We start from the raw sequence: 14503 nt of genomic DNA, 5'->3' as shown, positions 1-14503 counted from the left end.
TCCAGAGAATTACATTAAACTATTTCACTCTTTATTGGTCCTTTGATAATGTGGACATGTCACCAAGGCGAAATGTTAAAAATAGTTCTGATACCCACATAACTACCTTTAGTGAATCCCACATTTGTCAAACCTACAGAATTGGGTTTTGCTACACCCCATTAATATGCTGTGAATGTTCCTATAAACCTGCAAATGTCTTGAACAGATGCTCTCCTTGGTATTCTTACGTTCAGTAAAACTTTCTTTGCAGCCCACCACTGTTCCATGAATCCCTTGACATTGGAGAAATCACGAATGTATGTTAAACAGCTGTGGAACATTGAGAGGTGCAAGATTGTACATGTTTCATGTTTCGGGAAGACACCACTATATCTTGGGGAGGAAGGAGGGTGCTTCCAGATAGGCGTGTTAGTTACCTATTGCTTCTGTACCAAAGTACCATGAACACAATGGCTTAAACAATACACATTTATTATCTTACGGTCCTGGAAGTCAGAAGCGCAATTTGGGGCTCACAGGCTAAACTCAGGGTGTCCTCAGAGCTGCTTTCCTTCTAGAGGCTCTAGGGCATAATCCGTTCCCTTGCCTTTCTTAGCTTCTAGAGGCCACCTGTAGTGCTGTGCTGGATGGTCTCTTCCTTCATCTCCAAACTACATCCCTCCAACCTCTGTTTCTGTTGTCACATTTCCTCTCTGACACTTCTTATACCCTGCTTGTCTCTCTAAACAAAACAAAACAAAACAAAACAAAACAAAACACCTGTGATTACACTGGGCCCATTCGGATAGTCCAGGATAATCTCCTCTCAAGACCCTTAACACATCTGCAGACTCTTTTTTTTTTTTCCATATAAGGTAACATTTTCACACATTCCAGGAATTAAGGCATGGAAATCTCTGGGAAAGAATAGTGCTGTTCAGCCAACCATTCATGGGCAAGGAGGTAGAATCTAGTGGAGGCAGGAGAGAACTACAGACCTTTGCTTGTGACTTAATGTCATTTCAACCTAATACAACAATATGTAGAGGTAGGATTGGACGGCTAACAGAAAAAGGAGACTGGTACAATTCATTCTCCTTGGGTGTGGGGAGGGCCTCTGAGATGACAAACTACTTAAGTAAACTCTATTTATAGAGGCTTTCGAAGTTTCAGAGTGTCATCCAAATTTCCGCACCCCCTTCTCGTGTTATGTACTATTATTCCCACTGCAGAATTGAGGTAAGTCTTGGAAACGTAAGAAATGTCCCAAAGCCACAGCTTGTTAGAGGCTGAGCAGATGCTTCTGACGCCCAAATCCCTCTACGCTGCCATTCACACAGGCCATTGACCTCTTAGCTACGTCTCTCTGGAGGGACTGTCCACGCATAGCGCTTGGAGGTGGAGTAGGAAATTGCTGGAGGCAAAGGGAAGAATGGAACTGCCACAAGATGAAAAATAAGTGGAAAGACGTAAGACCATTAACTCCTCAGCACAACCGGAGGGCAGTCTATGATTCTGCAGAGCCGAGGTGTCTATGGGGAACGAACGATGGTCTTCCAACTAGTTTTCACCCATCTGGTGTTTTTACCTTCAGCCCAACTCACTCAAGCCACCTGGATTAGCTTTCCAAAATACAGATACTTTTTTGCATAAAACCTTCAAGGTGTAAAGCCTCAGCCTGGCACCCAATGCTTTGCCAGAGCTTTGCCTGAGTTTCCTCATCTGTGGAGTGAGAATAGTATGAGTGTCTACTTCATAGATGACCGTGGGGATCAAACAGATGATGTGGGCAAAGCACCCAATGCAGTTCCTCCTGCTAAGGCTGTACTTAAAAATTAGCAACTATAGGGGCGCCTGGGTGGCTCAGTCGGTTGAGCGTCCGACTTCGGCTCAGGTCCAGATCTCGCAGTTGATGAGTTCGAGCCCTGCGACGGGCTCTGTGCTGACAGCTCAGAGCCTGGAGCCTGTTTCAGATTCTGTGTCTCCCTCTCTCTGCCCCTTCCCTACTCGTGCTCTGTCTTTCTCTGTCTCTCAAAAATGAATAAACATTTTAAAAAATTTAAAAACAAATTAGCAACTATATCAGGATGCCTGCATGGCTCAGTCGGTTGAGCGTCTGACTTCTGCTTAGGTCACGATCTGCGGTTTGTGAGTTCAAGCCCCGCATCGTCAGGCTCTCTGCTGTATGCGCAGAGTCCACTTTGTATCCTCTGTCGCCCTCTGTCTCTGCCCCTCCCCAACTCGCTTGCTCTCTCTCAAAAATAAATAAACATTAAAAAAAAATCAGCAACTATAATGATTATTGTTGCTCTGAATATTGCTTTCAGTGTACCATCCCCGTCAGTCCAGAGTGTAGACTGAGGCATTTAATAGACTGATTCTTGGTGGTAAGCAGCAAGATATCGTTGCAATATAAATCAAAGTTCCTTAAGTCAAATGAACTTTGAGAGAGAAAATACTGTAAATGGAGTATGGGAGGTAAGATCCTGGGTTTTTTTGTTTTTTTTTTTTGCTTCTTTTCCTTTTGTGGGTTGCCTCCAACGGTGTACTTAGTTAGAGTCAGTAAGTGGGACTCAAAGGACTAAAACAAATTTTGCAAAGTCAACCCATGCAGAGGCCTTGCAAATCCTTCCTTCGAAATTGCCAGAGAACACTTTCAAGTGGCCGCCTTTATCAGCAATGGTGTTGGGAAAAAACTTTCCTATTCAGGCAGCAATTTGTTTGCTGTAGCTCCCGCTGCTGAAATATTTACGGAGTGATAAGGATTCAATGTACTCAAACTTTTTTTTTTCCTGCAGAAAATATACAAACTATACACTTACTGCACAGTCATGGACCTTATCAACAAAACCAAACCAAAACCACCAAAAGATATTTTGCTCTTGAAAGTTGCTCTGCAGTTTTAAATGTATTGTTTTTTTTTCCCTTTGAAGGCCTTTGTGGTAAGAAAAAAAAAAAAAAAAAAAACCACCACAGTTTCCTTTTCAGTACATGGAGCACTGAGGGTTTAGTTGTTTTAAAAGATACATCCATATTTTTTCTTATTATAAAAAACAATGAACACATGCTTGTTGCGGATAACGTAGAAAACATAGTGGAAACTATAAGGAAAAATTTTTAAACAACTGTAATTTTGCCACTCAAAACTACCCTGTTTTTTTTTTCCCAAAATATTAGTTATTGGATATTGGTTGCAAGGTGAACTTTTAATTTTCAATAAATTCTCACTGCACACAATTATAAGGAAATGGGAATTACTTTATTGTTAGGGAGGGTTCCTATCTCAATTTTACATGGAAGAAACCAAGTCCTGGGGTAATAAAATAAATTTTTCCTTGGTCACAGAAAGGTGTCAAACTCAGGAGATTAAGCATTCACTTACATATTTATAAATATTGTGTGTGTGTGTATCCACTGTGTGTGTGTTTATGTATTTACACACATACACATACCCCTAACACAAGTTCACAATACAATACTTACATTTGCTTTGTACAATGTGTTTGATATTTCGTTTTCTATACTATCCTCCTTTATCCATTTTTGAGACATTTGGCGACAAGCTTGTGAAGTATTTCACAACCCATTAATGTATCATAACTTGTCGTTTTAAAACATTGTTGTAAAATGAATGAATGAATGAATGAATGAATGAATAAAATATTGCTCTAGTTCTTTGGTTAAAGACTCAAGTTTTACCATTTCGTGTTGGAGTCCACACGCCAATTAATGCTTCTCAAGATACTTGGAGAGGGATGGGAAGCTCAGGGCCAGCTGGAGAGTTAACTCTCCTTGCCTGTGGTCTGCTTTTGCTCTCATTCTCGAGGGCTGACCTGGGGCTGGTGTCTCTGGGAACCCCATGAGGATCAGATTTTGAGGGGAAGATGTAAGGCCAGAGAGGCAACTGTCTGGATTGTTGAGATTTTCTGTCTTTTTCAGCTTGGGGCTCTTCCTTATACTCACTCCCCATTGAGCGTCAGCCTTGCGCATCCTGGTTTGGTCCCTAATGTAAAATAAACTGAGAGCAGAAAATACCTTACTTCCTAGGGGGGCTGGGAAAAATAAACACATTCGGTGAATTTAATTGGTGGCTTGATACCTATTTCTCCTTTGCCTACCGTTCTTTTCCTTATCCTTGAAGTCGCTGGCTTTATTTGGCCCAGTGGGATTTTGTATAAGACAATCTTGACTACAGAGTTTTGACTCTGTGTGACCTGGGTCTCTCAGTTTTCTCATCTGAAAAACAAAGGCAGTAATATCCACCTCACAGGGAACTGGGAGAGGTAAGTGTCACTTACAAGGGGGAGCCATCAGGGGTCTGACTCAGAATTGGGATCTAATGAGTAAAAGTTACTCTTCCCTTTTTCTTGGAGTTTTGCTTTCAAAGCACATATCATTTCCAAGCAGTAGTGGCCACATCCTTGACTTTTACAAGGAACCATTAAGAACATGTCCAACAAGCCAGAACTTTCCCTGCACAGAACCACAACTCAAAGTTTGGGTGCAGATAACTAGAGCAGTCATCCCTTTCTATGGTTTTGTGTTCCTTGGTTTCAATTACCCACTGTCACCCGTGGTCTGAAAACTGTGAAAGCAGGTGGTTCTCCTGACTTATGGGCAGAAGGCCAATAGTAGCCCAATGCTATATCACAATGCCTATGTCATTCACCTCACTTCATCTCATTATGCAGGCATTTTATCATCTCACATCATCACAAGAAGTAGGATGAATACAATGCAATATTTCGAGAGACCACATTCAGATAACTTTTCTTACAATATATTGTTAGTGATTGTTCTATTTCATTATTGTTGTTAATCTCTTACTGTGCCAGATTTATAAGTTAAACTTTATCATAGTTATGTATGTATAGGAGAAAATGGCATATATAGGGTTCAGTACCCTCCATGGTTTCAGACAGCCACTGGGGGGCTTAGAACATACCCCCTGTGGATAAACGGGGACGACTGTAGATTAGAAAAAAGTTTAACATGACAGGGGTACCAGGGTGGCTCTGTCGGTTAAGTGTCCAACTTCGGCTCAGGTCATGATCTCACGGCTCATGAGTTGGAGCCCCACGTTGGGCTCTGTGATGACAGCTCAGAGCCTGGAGGCTGCTTCGGATTCTACATCCCCATCTCTCTCTGTCCCTCCTCCACTTGTGTTCTGTGTGTGTCTCTCAAAAATAAGTAAATATTAAAAAAAATAAAAATAAATTAAAAAAGTTTAACATGACAGATACAAGTTGTATTTTCCATTCATGGTAACAGCTAAAAGAAAATCAAATAACAAAACCACAATGCTTATCAACCAGCATATAAGATTCTAAAATTATAAAAGTATAAGATTATAAAACATTCAGGAGATTTGGTGAGCCTGGCGAAAGTGTTTACTTACTAAAGAAAACAAGGAGAAGAAAGGAACTTTGGCTGTAACCTTGTGAAATGTTTATCTCTTGGCTGAAGCAGACACGTGGGCATTAGGCTCTTATTAGCCAGTGTTGCCATAAGAGATAGTAAAACTTGAAAGCAGAGTTGGAGGAATCAGCTCTTATCAGCTGTGTGGGAGAATCAGTTTTCTTGTTGCAGTAATTCTAAGGATGAAGATGAGATCAGTGGGAAAAAAAGGCAATAAAGCAGTTTATCCATCTCACCAATAAAAAAATGATTAGACTCCATTGCAATTATTTATCTGCTCCTTCTTTTAGATCAGGAAATAAGGATCTTGCCGTCTCTTCATTCTCTCTTCCAGAAAAATGCCTAGCAGAGTAGATGCTAAAGAAATGTTGGTTTATATTTATTAACTACATGGAAACAGGAATGCAGTTAGTGCTATGACACAGAGGTGCAGTGGGGTGCTGGATAAGGCATCTTGCCAAGAGAAAGTGGGTTCAACATTAAAGACTCTGTTTTCCCACACCTGACTTTGTGAGGCTCAGAGATTTCGCCCAGTCATTCATAGACATTATAACACATTCATGCCATTTACCCTATTGATGATTTGCATGATTTTTAAAAAAAATTTTAATGTGTATTTATTTTTGAGATAGAGAGAGACAGAGCATGAGCAGGGCGGGGGCAGAGACAGGGAGACGCAGAATCTGAAGCAGGCTCCAGGCTCTGGGCTGTCAGCACAGAGCCCGACAGGGGCTCGAACTCACACTCAACCAACATGACCTGGGCCGAAGTCAGACGCTTAACTTACTGAGCCACCCAGGCGCCTTGGTATGATTTTTTAGTTAGAGCCACATCTATAGCTATCAGGAAATCTGCCCCCCTCATCTGTCCAACCGCACCCTTCCATCACACAGAGATGCTATAAATCGTACTCATTACACATGATTTGACTGCAGATATTCAAGCCAATGTGTAACATACACATATTAAAGTACACACAACGAAGCCATCCTTTCTCCACTTCTACCATAATTCCCACCATATTTAACTGGATCTCATATTTCTTTAACATCCTCAACTACTTCGGGAGTGTCAATCAATGAACTAGCCCAGTCACACATCAGCCGAACGACCCCTTTGAAAGAACTATTATTCAGAATCCTCTGTCTCCCAGATTACCTGAGTATATGGACAGAGCCTAGTAGGAAAAGATAAAAACAAAATATTTCGGGCCAAAAAATGTTAGATAATGAATACTGGAATATTGTAGATAGTGAATATTGGAAAATACTGTGGACAGCATGCTCAATATCTAGTTTTTATGATGATTCATACATTTCCTAGTTGAAATCTGTATCTTTATGCCATGCGTGCAGTTTTGTTTTTTATGCTTTATACATTCATCTTTTGACTTCCTAAATTTTGTTTTCATAATACCATAATGTCATGATGGTGTTTTCATCTCCCAAACAAATTCCTTGTGTGATTATTTCTAAGAAAACTTTTTTCACTTCCTTATTCTTTTGCAATTTTGGCAATCCTGTATTTCTTCCTGTTACACTATATGATCATGATGTCATTCATTTACTGAGCACCGCTTCTGGAAAGTTCAGGAAACAATTTTAGGAAAATGGAGACAAAGAGCAATTTATAAAAACATTTTAAGAACCAATAAACCTCAAAAAACCTGGCAAAAACTAATGTATCAAATGGTTCTCAGTGTTTACTGAATGGTTTTAAGTATTTGTAGACCAATCATATCATCAGATGATCATGTCAGCAACAGAAAAATGAGTGATCTTACATTGCAGAAGAAAGCAGACAGGATAAATAAATTTATGTTAGAAACTGACTTCATCCAATGTCATATCTCCTACTATAACTATCACTGTGCCTAGCACACATAGATGGATTAAAAAAAAAAAACATGAGGTAAATAGCAATTATCCCTTCACTTCCTGCCCAGATCTTGTATCTTTAATTAAACGGACCTGCCCATCTATCATGAAGCAGATGGTCTATAAAGGTCAAACACATTCCAACTCCATATGTGGCAGTCAACCTGGACCTCCTTTGCTTAATTCCTGACATGGTTCAGGTGCTCTGGCTTTGAATATATTTGTAGGTCCTACTTGTGTTTTTTGGACATGTTGGCAGACCATGGCCTCAGAATTTTCTAGAGAATTTGGTTCAGACTCATTTCTCTGGCTCCCCCAGATAAGATACTCTTCAATTCTTACACTGTAATTCAAATTCTGGCTCATCTGGGTTCACCCATGTCCCCAGAAAGGTTTTACTCAGATGCTAAGTGTCAAAAGAGGCAAAAGTAAGGAAATCTAAACTGTTGGCAATCCTTCAAAGATGGTTCCCTGATGTCCCAACGTCAGGACACATTGGTTACATGAAACCATTTATTCATGCATTGTTTCAACAAACATTTGTCAAATACTTTATATGAACCACACTCATACTGGAGATGGGATGCAAAGAGACATGAGATATGATAGCTTCTTTGCAGAATACATAATCCAACATAGGAGTAGGTAAACCAGTGGTTCCCAACATGATCTGTATCCAAGGGCCAAGATAATCCGTTGGACAGCGTTATGAACTTTCTGATGGAAGTGACATTTGAAATGGTTCCTGAGTGACAAGCAGACACCTCTGGGCCGGGCCTAAATTCCTGTTCTATCTCTCTGCACTTCCTGCTTCAATGTTAAACTCCAACCTAAAAAAATAAAATGCTTATTTTTATAGTCATGTCATACCACACTGCTTCCAGCTTCCATGTCTTTGCTTATTTGGTCCTCTGTTTCTGGAATGGGTCCCCTACCCACTCACCTTAGGTAGCACCCTCCTCCAGAATGTTTTCTCTGATAGCTCCCACCCTTCCAAGAAAGGGAATCAGAGCCCCCCCCCTCCTCTGAGTGTCTATAAAAGTTCTATGCATCGCCATGTATCGTGGACTTCCAGGCAACTCCTTATCTTTTTGTCTTCCTTCTATAGACTGTGAGTTTGGTAGTGACAAAGAATATCTTTTTCCCTCTATGAAGCCTAATTTATTCCTTAGCTTATAAGTGGTAGGTAAATGTTGAAGGAATAAATGGATAAGTGGGTTAAACATAGAGTAAATAGAACTACTTGTGTTGGCAAGTTATCTCTAGCAGAAATATGACAGATGAATGGTGTTAAGCCAGACTAGCAAGAGACAGATACCTAATTTAAATGGTGTGAAAGAAAGAAAGAGAGAAAGAGAGAGGAAGGAAGGAAGGAAGGAAGGAAGGAAGGAAGGAAGGAAGGAAGGAAGCAGGTAGGCAGGAAGGGAATGTTGGCTTACATAGATAGCATCCACAAATAAATCAGAGCCACCTAGATGCCATGGGTGCCCAAACAACATCCTTTGTAATTTTCTCCCATGTCATGTGCTTTCCTCCGGGCCAGTTTCATTCTCAGGCAGACTCTCCCCAAGCACTGGCTCACCTCTGGGTCCCATGTTGCCAGTTTAGCAGCCCTAGGAAGAATTAAGGACTTCTTTTTCAATTATTTCAACAAAAATTCTAAGGATTGCTTCTCATTTGAAAGGGCTTAGGTGACTTGCCCATCTCTGAGTCAATCAGCAGGGCTTGAGGGTGGGCCCCAACAGGAAGGAACTGAGAAATGGGTCATCCCCTGAACTTCATGGATTGAGAGCAGATGAAACTAGGGTGTGTTACCAGGGAAAAGAGAAAGAGGAGCCCAACACGCCATATCTGAGGAGACTGAATAGAGAGGTTGGCCCGATTCCTGGTACACACTAATGCCTTTGGCCTGTATGGTGGATGGATCCAGGAATTTAACACCATGTTCAGACATGGCCACTCTTCTCCCCTCAGAGCCAGAATTATTACATCAGAAGAGATCATTTTAGGCAAGCTATGCCCTTTCCTGCTTGCCAATCAGCATGGGCAGCAATGTCTCAGCCTGGGTGCCCACCTGCCCCCCGCCGCTCCCAAAGCAGAACCTGAGTCATCAGCTCGCCATACAGGCAGATTTATTCGAGGAAATGTTCCCAAGGCTGGGATGGGAGAACTGGGAAGAGTGAAACAGAGCGTAGGCATCTGGGTTCAGTCCTCCTGGGGATCTTGTGAGAAGTCATGTACAGTATCTGCCTAAAACATGAAAGAGGAGGAAATATTTATCGTTGCCTCCTGTCCCAAATTGGCAAGAGATTTTCCACAGCAGTGACAGAGAAACTTTGCAGCAAAAAGGCGTCTGGCGCAGCTATGGCGAGGACTTGTAAATGTATACCTGCACGCAGCTGGTTGCGTGCATTTACCAGGGTAAAACAGTGGGCCTAGATGATGTAACATCCTAGATTTTACTAATTGTTGATTCCAAAAGATTGATAAGAAGTACTGGGGGCAAATGGAATTTAACCACCAAAGCATCCATTTTTGAAAAAAGACTCTTCCGTTTCTTAAGAGTCTTGCTTATACTGGTTTAAAGCAATGTGCACAAAGGGGCACCTGAGTGGCTCAGTTGGTTAAGCATCCGGCTCTTGGTTTCAGCTCAGGTCATCATCTCAAGGTTCATGAGTTCCAGAACCCACCAACTGCCCCCGCTCCTCCCTGCCTGCTTGAGATTCTCTCTCCCCATCTCTCCCTGCCCCTCCCGCACTCACTCTGTCGGTCTCTCTCAAAATAAACTTAAAAAAAACGAATTTGCATAAAACCTTGATGTTTAACTCTTGCGGAAGTAATTGACTCAGAGAAGGACACGGTCAAACAAGAGAATGGATTTGTTCCTTGTAGTAGGCCGTAGCAGTCCTGTGCTTATAAATATTTCTGCATTTTGGTTGAGAAAGATTTCATGGATTTAAGTGGCATATTACAGGAAAAATAACAACCAAAAAGGAACCTTTTCCTTTTTACCTCATTTTCAAGAACAAGCGGCATTAAATCGTTCCTGGAAGTTTAATTCTGCACAAGCCACAAGTGTTCGCTGCTTCTTTACATGCTCCATTTACTTCTACTTTTGTTTGTTTGTTTGTTTTGGCAGCTTCTGTAGATAAATTGGAGTTTCTGATGTCCCTGAACACCCTCATTTACGTCAGTTTTAGGTCGGTCTGGAGATCATTACAGCAAAAACACTTTGTTTTTCTTTTCCTGTTTTTTAAAAAATTTTTTTAAAGTGTTTATTTTTGAGAGAGAGGGATAGAGAGACAGAGAGAGACAGAGACAGAGACAGAGTGTGAGCTGGTGAGGATCAGAGAGAGAGGAAGACATAGAATCTGAAGCAGGCTCCAGGCTCTAAGCTGTCAGCACAGAGTCTCGAACTCACGAGACTTGAAATAATGAGCTGAGCTGAATTTGGAAGGACGCCCAACTGACTGAGCCACCCAGGCACCCCCTTTGTTGTTGTTGTTTTTTTTTTTATTTACATGAAGTTGAGAGATTTGTACAGTATGACTTGTGCTGAAGCCCAACTATTTGAGCCTATAAAACATGATGAAGTGTTCAAACCGGGGTAGCAGATATTTCAGATTTTCATACCTGAGCAAATACGAACTCAACAAACATTCACTTTTCTTTAAGAAGCTACCAGTAAAGCATGCATGTCCACTGATTTCATTTTGGTGGTGTTCGAAATTGATGCAGAGAACAAACTTTTTTAAAAAATGATCTTTTTATTTTGAAGTAATTTTAAGTTCACAAAATTTGTAAAAATAGTACAGTTTCTGTGCACCCTTCACTTAGTTTCCCGGGTTGCAAACACTTGACATTAACAGGGAACATTTGCCAAAGCTTAAGAAGCCAAAATTGGCACATTATTGTTATTATTTTAAGTTTATTCATTTGTGTGAGAGAGAGAGAGAGAAAGAGAGAGAGCATGAGTGGGGGAGGGGCAGAGAGAGAGGGAGACAGAATCCAAAGCAGGCTCCAGCTCTGAGCTGTCAGCACAGAGCCCTTCGAGGGGCTCGAACCCACGAACTTGCAGATCATGACCTGAGCCTAAGTTGGACGCTTAACCGACAGAGCCACCCGGGCGACATGGCACATTATTACTACTATTAATGAAAACTCCAGACTTGATTGGACTTCACCAGATTTTCCACTTATTGTCCACTTTCTGCTCCAGGACCCAACCCAGGATGCCACCCTTAGTGAGTTATGTCCCCCACTTCCCTCTGAACTGTGACAGTCTCTGAGTCTTTCCTTATTTGTCATGACTTCGACGTTTTTGAAGAGTTCTAGTCAGCTATTTAATATTCCTCAATTTAGGTTTAAAGGATGTTTTCTCATGGCTAGATAGAGTTACAAACTCTGGGGGAAAGTACCAAAGAGCTGAAGTGCCCTTTTCATCATATCATATCAGGAGGTACATGATATCCACTTAATACCGAGTGACGCCATTAACCTTTATCCTTTAGTTAAGGGGAGGTTTACCAGATTTCTCCATGGTCAAATTACTTGGTTTTCGGAATTGGACAATTTAAGAAAATGTAACAACGTATATGAACAGGTTATAACAGGAGAGAATTATGCTATTAGTGAAACAAAACCATGCAGGATGTATGATTATTTTGCTGTGCTCACAGTTTAAAATATTAAATTTGAACCACTCAACTAGGGGGATAACAGTGTTTTTGTTTTTGTTTTTGTTTTTTGTTTTTCTGGGTTTTTTTTGTTGTTGTTGTTGTTGTTAAATCACTCCTCTCTAGGAATTCTTAATCGTGTATCACAGAGCATCTTTATCGTAGCATTATGGTTAAAAGCCATTCTCTCTGAGTGTGAGTCCTAGACTCAATATCCTGTGACTTTGGGAAAGTTACTTAACTTCTCTTCACTTTAGTTTTTATATTTGTAAACTTAAGCCCCATAAACATAACTTTAAAGTCCCATAATAATATCTATTTCACAGGGTTGTTTGGAAGATTGAATGAGTCAATATTTGTAAAAACCCTTAGAAAAGCACCTGCAATTAAGCACAAAATAAATGTGCTGCACCTTGGAGTAGGTGCAGAGGCTTAGTAACTAACCCATAGTATGTGGCAACTAAATAAAGGAAGTGGTCTGTTTCGTATTTACTCAGAATCCTGTAGACTCTTATTCATTAGCTACTATGTTTGTTGAATAAAAACTCAAATTTGCAGTGACTTTGTTAAAGTTTATTCTGTAGAACAAACAAAAGTTAAGAGATTATAGAAAAAAATAGTCTCTTCATAACTTTCTGATTTTATAAACTTCATAAAATGAGGCTGTCTTACATTTACAAGTAGAAAACAAAGCAATACACCTTTCAAGTTTTAAAGAATGCTTTTGGATTACTGGCCAGTTTCCCATCAAATCCCAGAACACAATTTATATATAACGAGGGGAGACCCACACAGACTCAATTACTCATAAGCTAGTCTCATATTTACAACTTTCAGGATTTTTTTTCTCCCTTCTTACTGCTTAACACAAATTTTAATCTTTCAATTTCCCTAGTTTTTCCTGTCAGGAACATACTGACCAAGGCTAGAATGTCTTTAAAGATAGTCATCTTTTCCAACAAATGCGATGAAGAGTCTTTAAGTCAAACTCCTTTTTATAAATGAAGTGATTGAAACTAGGACCACAAACTAAATCAGTGGTAGAGTTCAACAGTAAAATTGAAAACTCCCGGGTAAGTGTATCTCCTAGTAGAGTACAGTTGTGCCTTCCTTTCAGGAAGCCTAATACAGAACATTTTTTTTGGGGGGGGGGGGAGGGCTAAAATATTTTAATCTGCAATAGACAAGCTATTTTAATTTATAAGGGTACAGATAATTTTACATTCACTAGTAGTACTTCACAGCAAATGAAATACAGTACGTAATTAACTAAGCGACATCTATAGGCTATTGCTCCCCCTTCAAAAGTTCCTGAAAGTCTTAGTTCTCATGATGGCACAGAATCCCTGCATATAACTTCGTTTTACTCTATATTCACTCAACACCTTCTGTTTTCCCGCATTTGTCCCTATTTCACACTTTCATGACTTTTTTTAAAAACTAGAGCAAAATTAATGAGGAAAAATGTTCACAATTACTTGGAGAACTGTGTAGCTTTGAGTTTTGAGTGTGTAGGAAACAATTGGTTTACAACATCTGATGGATTTTGTTTTCATTGCCATGTTAGAGTAACTATTTCTTCCCAAGAGGGAGAGATTCAACAAGTATTTAAAAAGAAGAAAAAGGAGGAGGAAGAGGAAGAGAAAAAGGAGAAAGAAATTTTTGTTCTGTTCTTGTCTTTGCCTATTCTTGTGGTAGTTGGTTTTCCTTTTTATTTTTTAAAAGTAAACTCTACCCTCAACTTGGGGCTCGAGCTCAGGCTCTGAGATCAAGAGTCCAATACTCTTCCAACTAAGGTAGCCAGGTATCTCTGTTTTAGTCTTTTAAGGCGAATATGCCTTAAATATCATTTTTACATATGAATTGAAATTATTTCATCTTTTTTTATTTTTTTGTCTTTGTCCTGTGTTTGTGGTTTATTATTTTATTATTTTTTTAATTTTATTTTTTAATCTTTTTAAATTTACATCCAAATTAGTTAACATATAGTGCAACAATGATTTCAGGAGTAGCTTCCTTAGTGCCCCTTAACCATTGAGCCCATCCCCCCCCAATCCCTCCAGTAACCCTCAGTTTGTTCTCCATATTTATGAGTCTCTTCTGTTTTGTCCCCCTCCCTGTTTTTATATTATCTTTGTTTCCCTTCCCTTATGTTCATCTGTTTTGTCTCCTAAAGTCCTCATATGAGTGAAGTCATGTGATATTTGTCTTTCTCTGACTAATTTCACTTAGCATAATACCCATGTAGTTGCAAATGGCAAGATTTCATTCTTTTTGATTGCTGAGTAATATGCCATTGTGTGTATGTGTATATATATATATATATATATATATATATATATATATATACCACCTCTTTATCCATTCATCCATCGACGGACATTTGGGCTCTTTCCATACTTTGGCTATTGTTGATAGTGCTGCTATAAACATGGGGGCTCATGTGTCCCTTCGAAACAGCACACCTGTATCCCTTGGATAAATGCCTAGTAGTGCAATTGCTGGGTTGTAGGGTAGTTCTAGTTTTAGTTTTTTGAGGAACCTCCATAC

This window comes from Acinonyx jubatus, chromosome B1 (assembly GCF_027475565.1).
Source record: "Acinonyx jubatus isolate Ajub_Pintada_27869175 chromosome B1, VMU_Ajub_asm_v1.0, whole genome shotgun sequence".
Lineage (NCBI taxonomy): Eukaryota > Metazoa > Chordata > Mammalia > Carnivora > Felidae > Acinonyx > Acinonyx jubatus.
Note: the sequence above shows the minus strand (reverse complement) of the source record.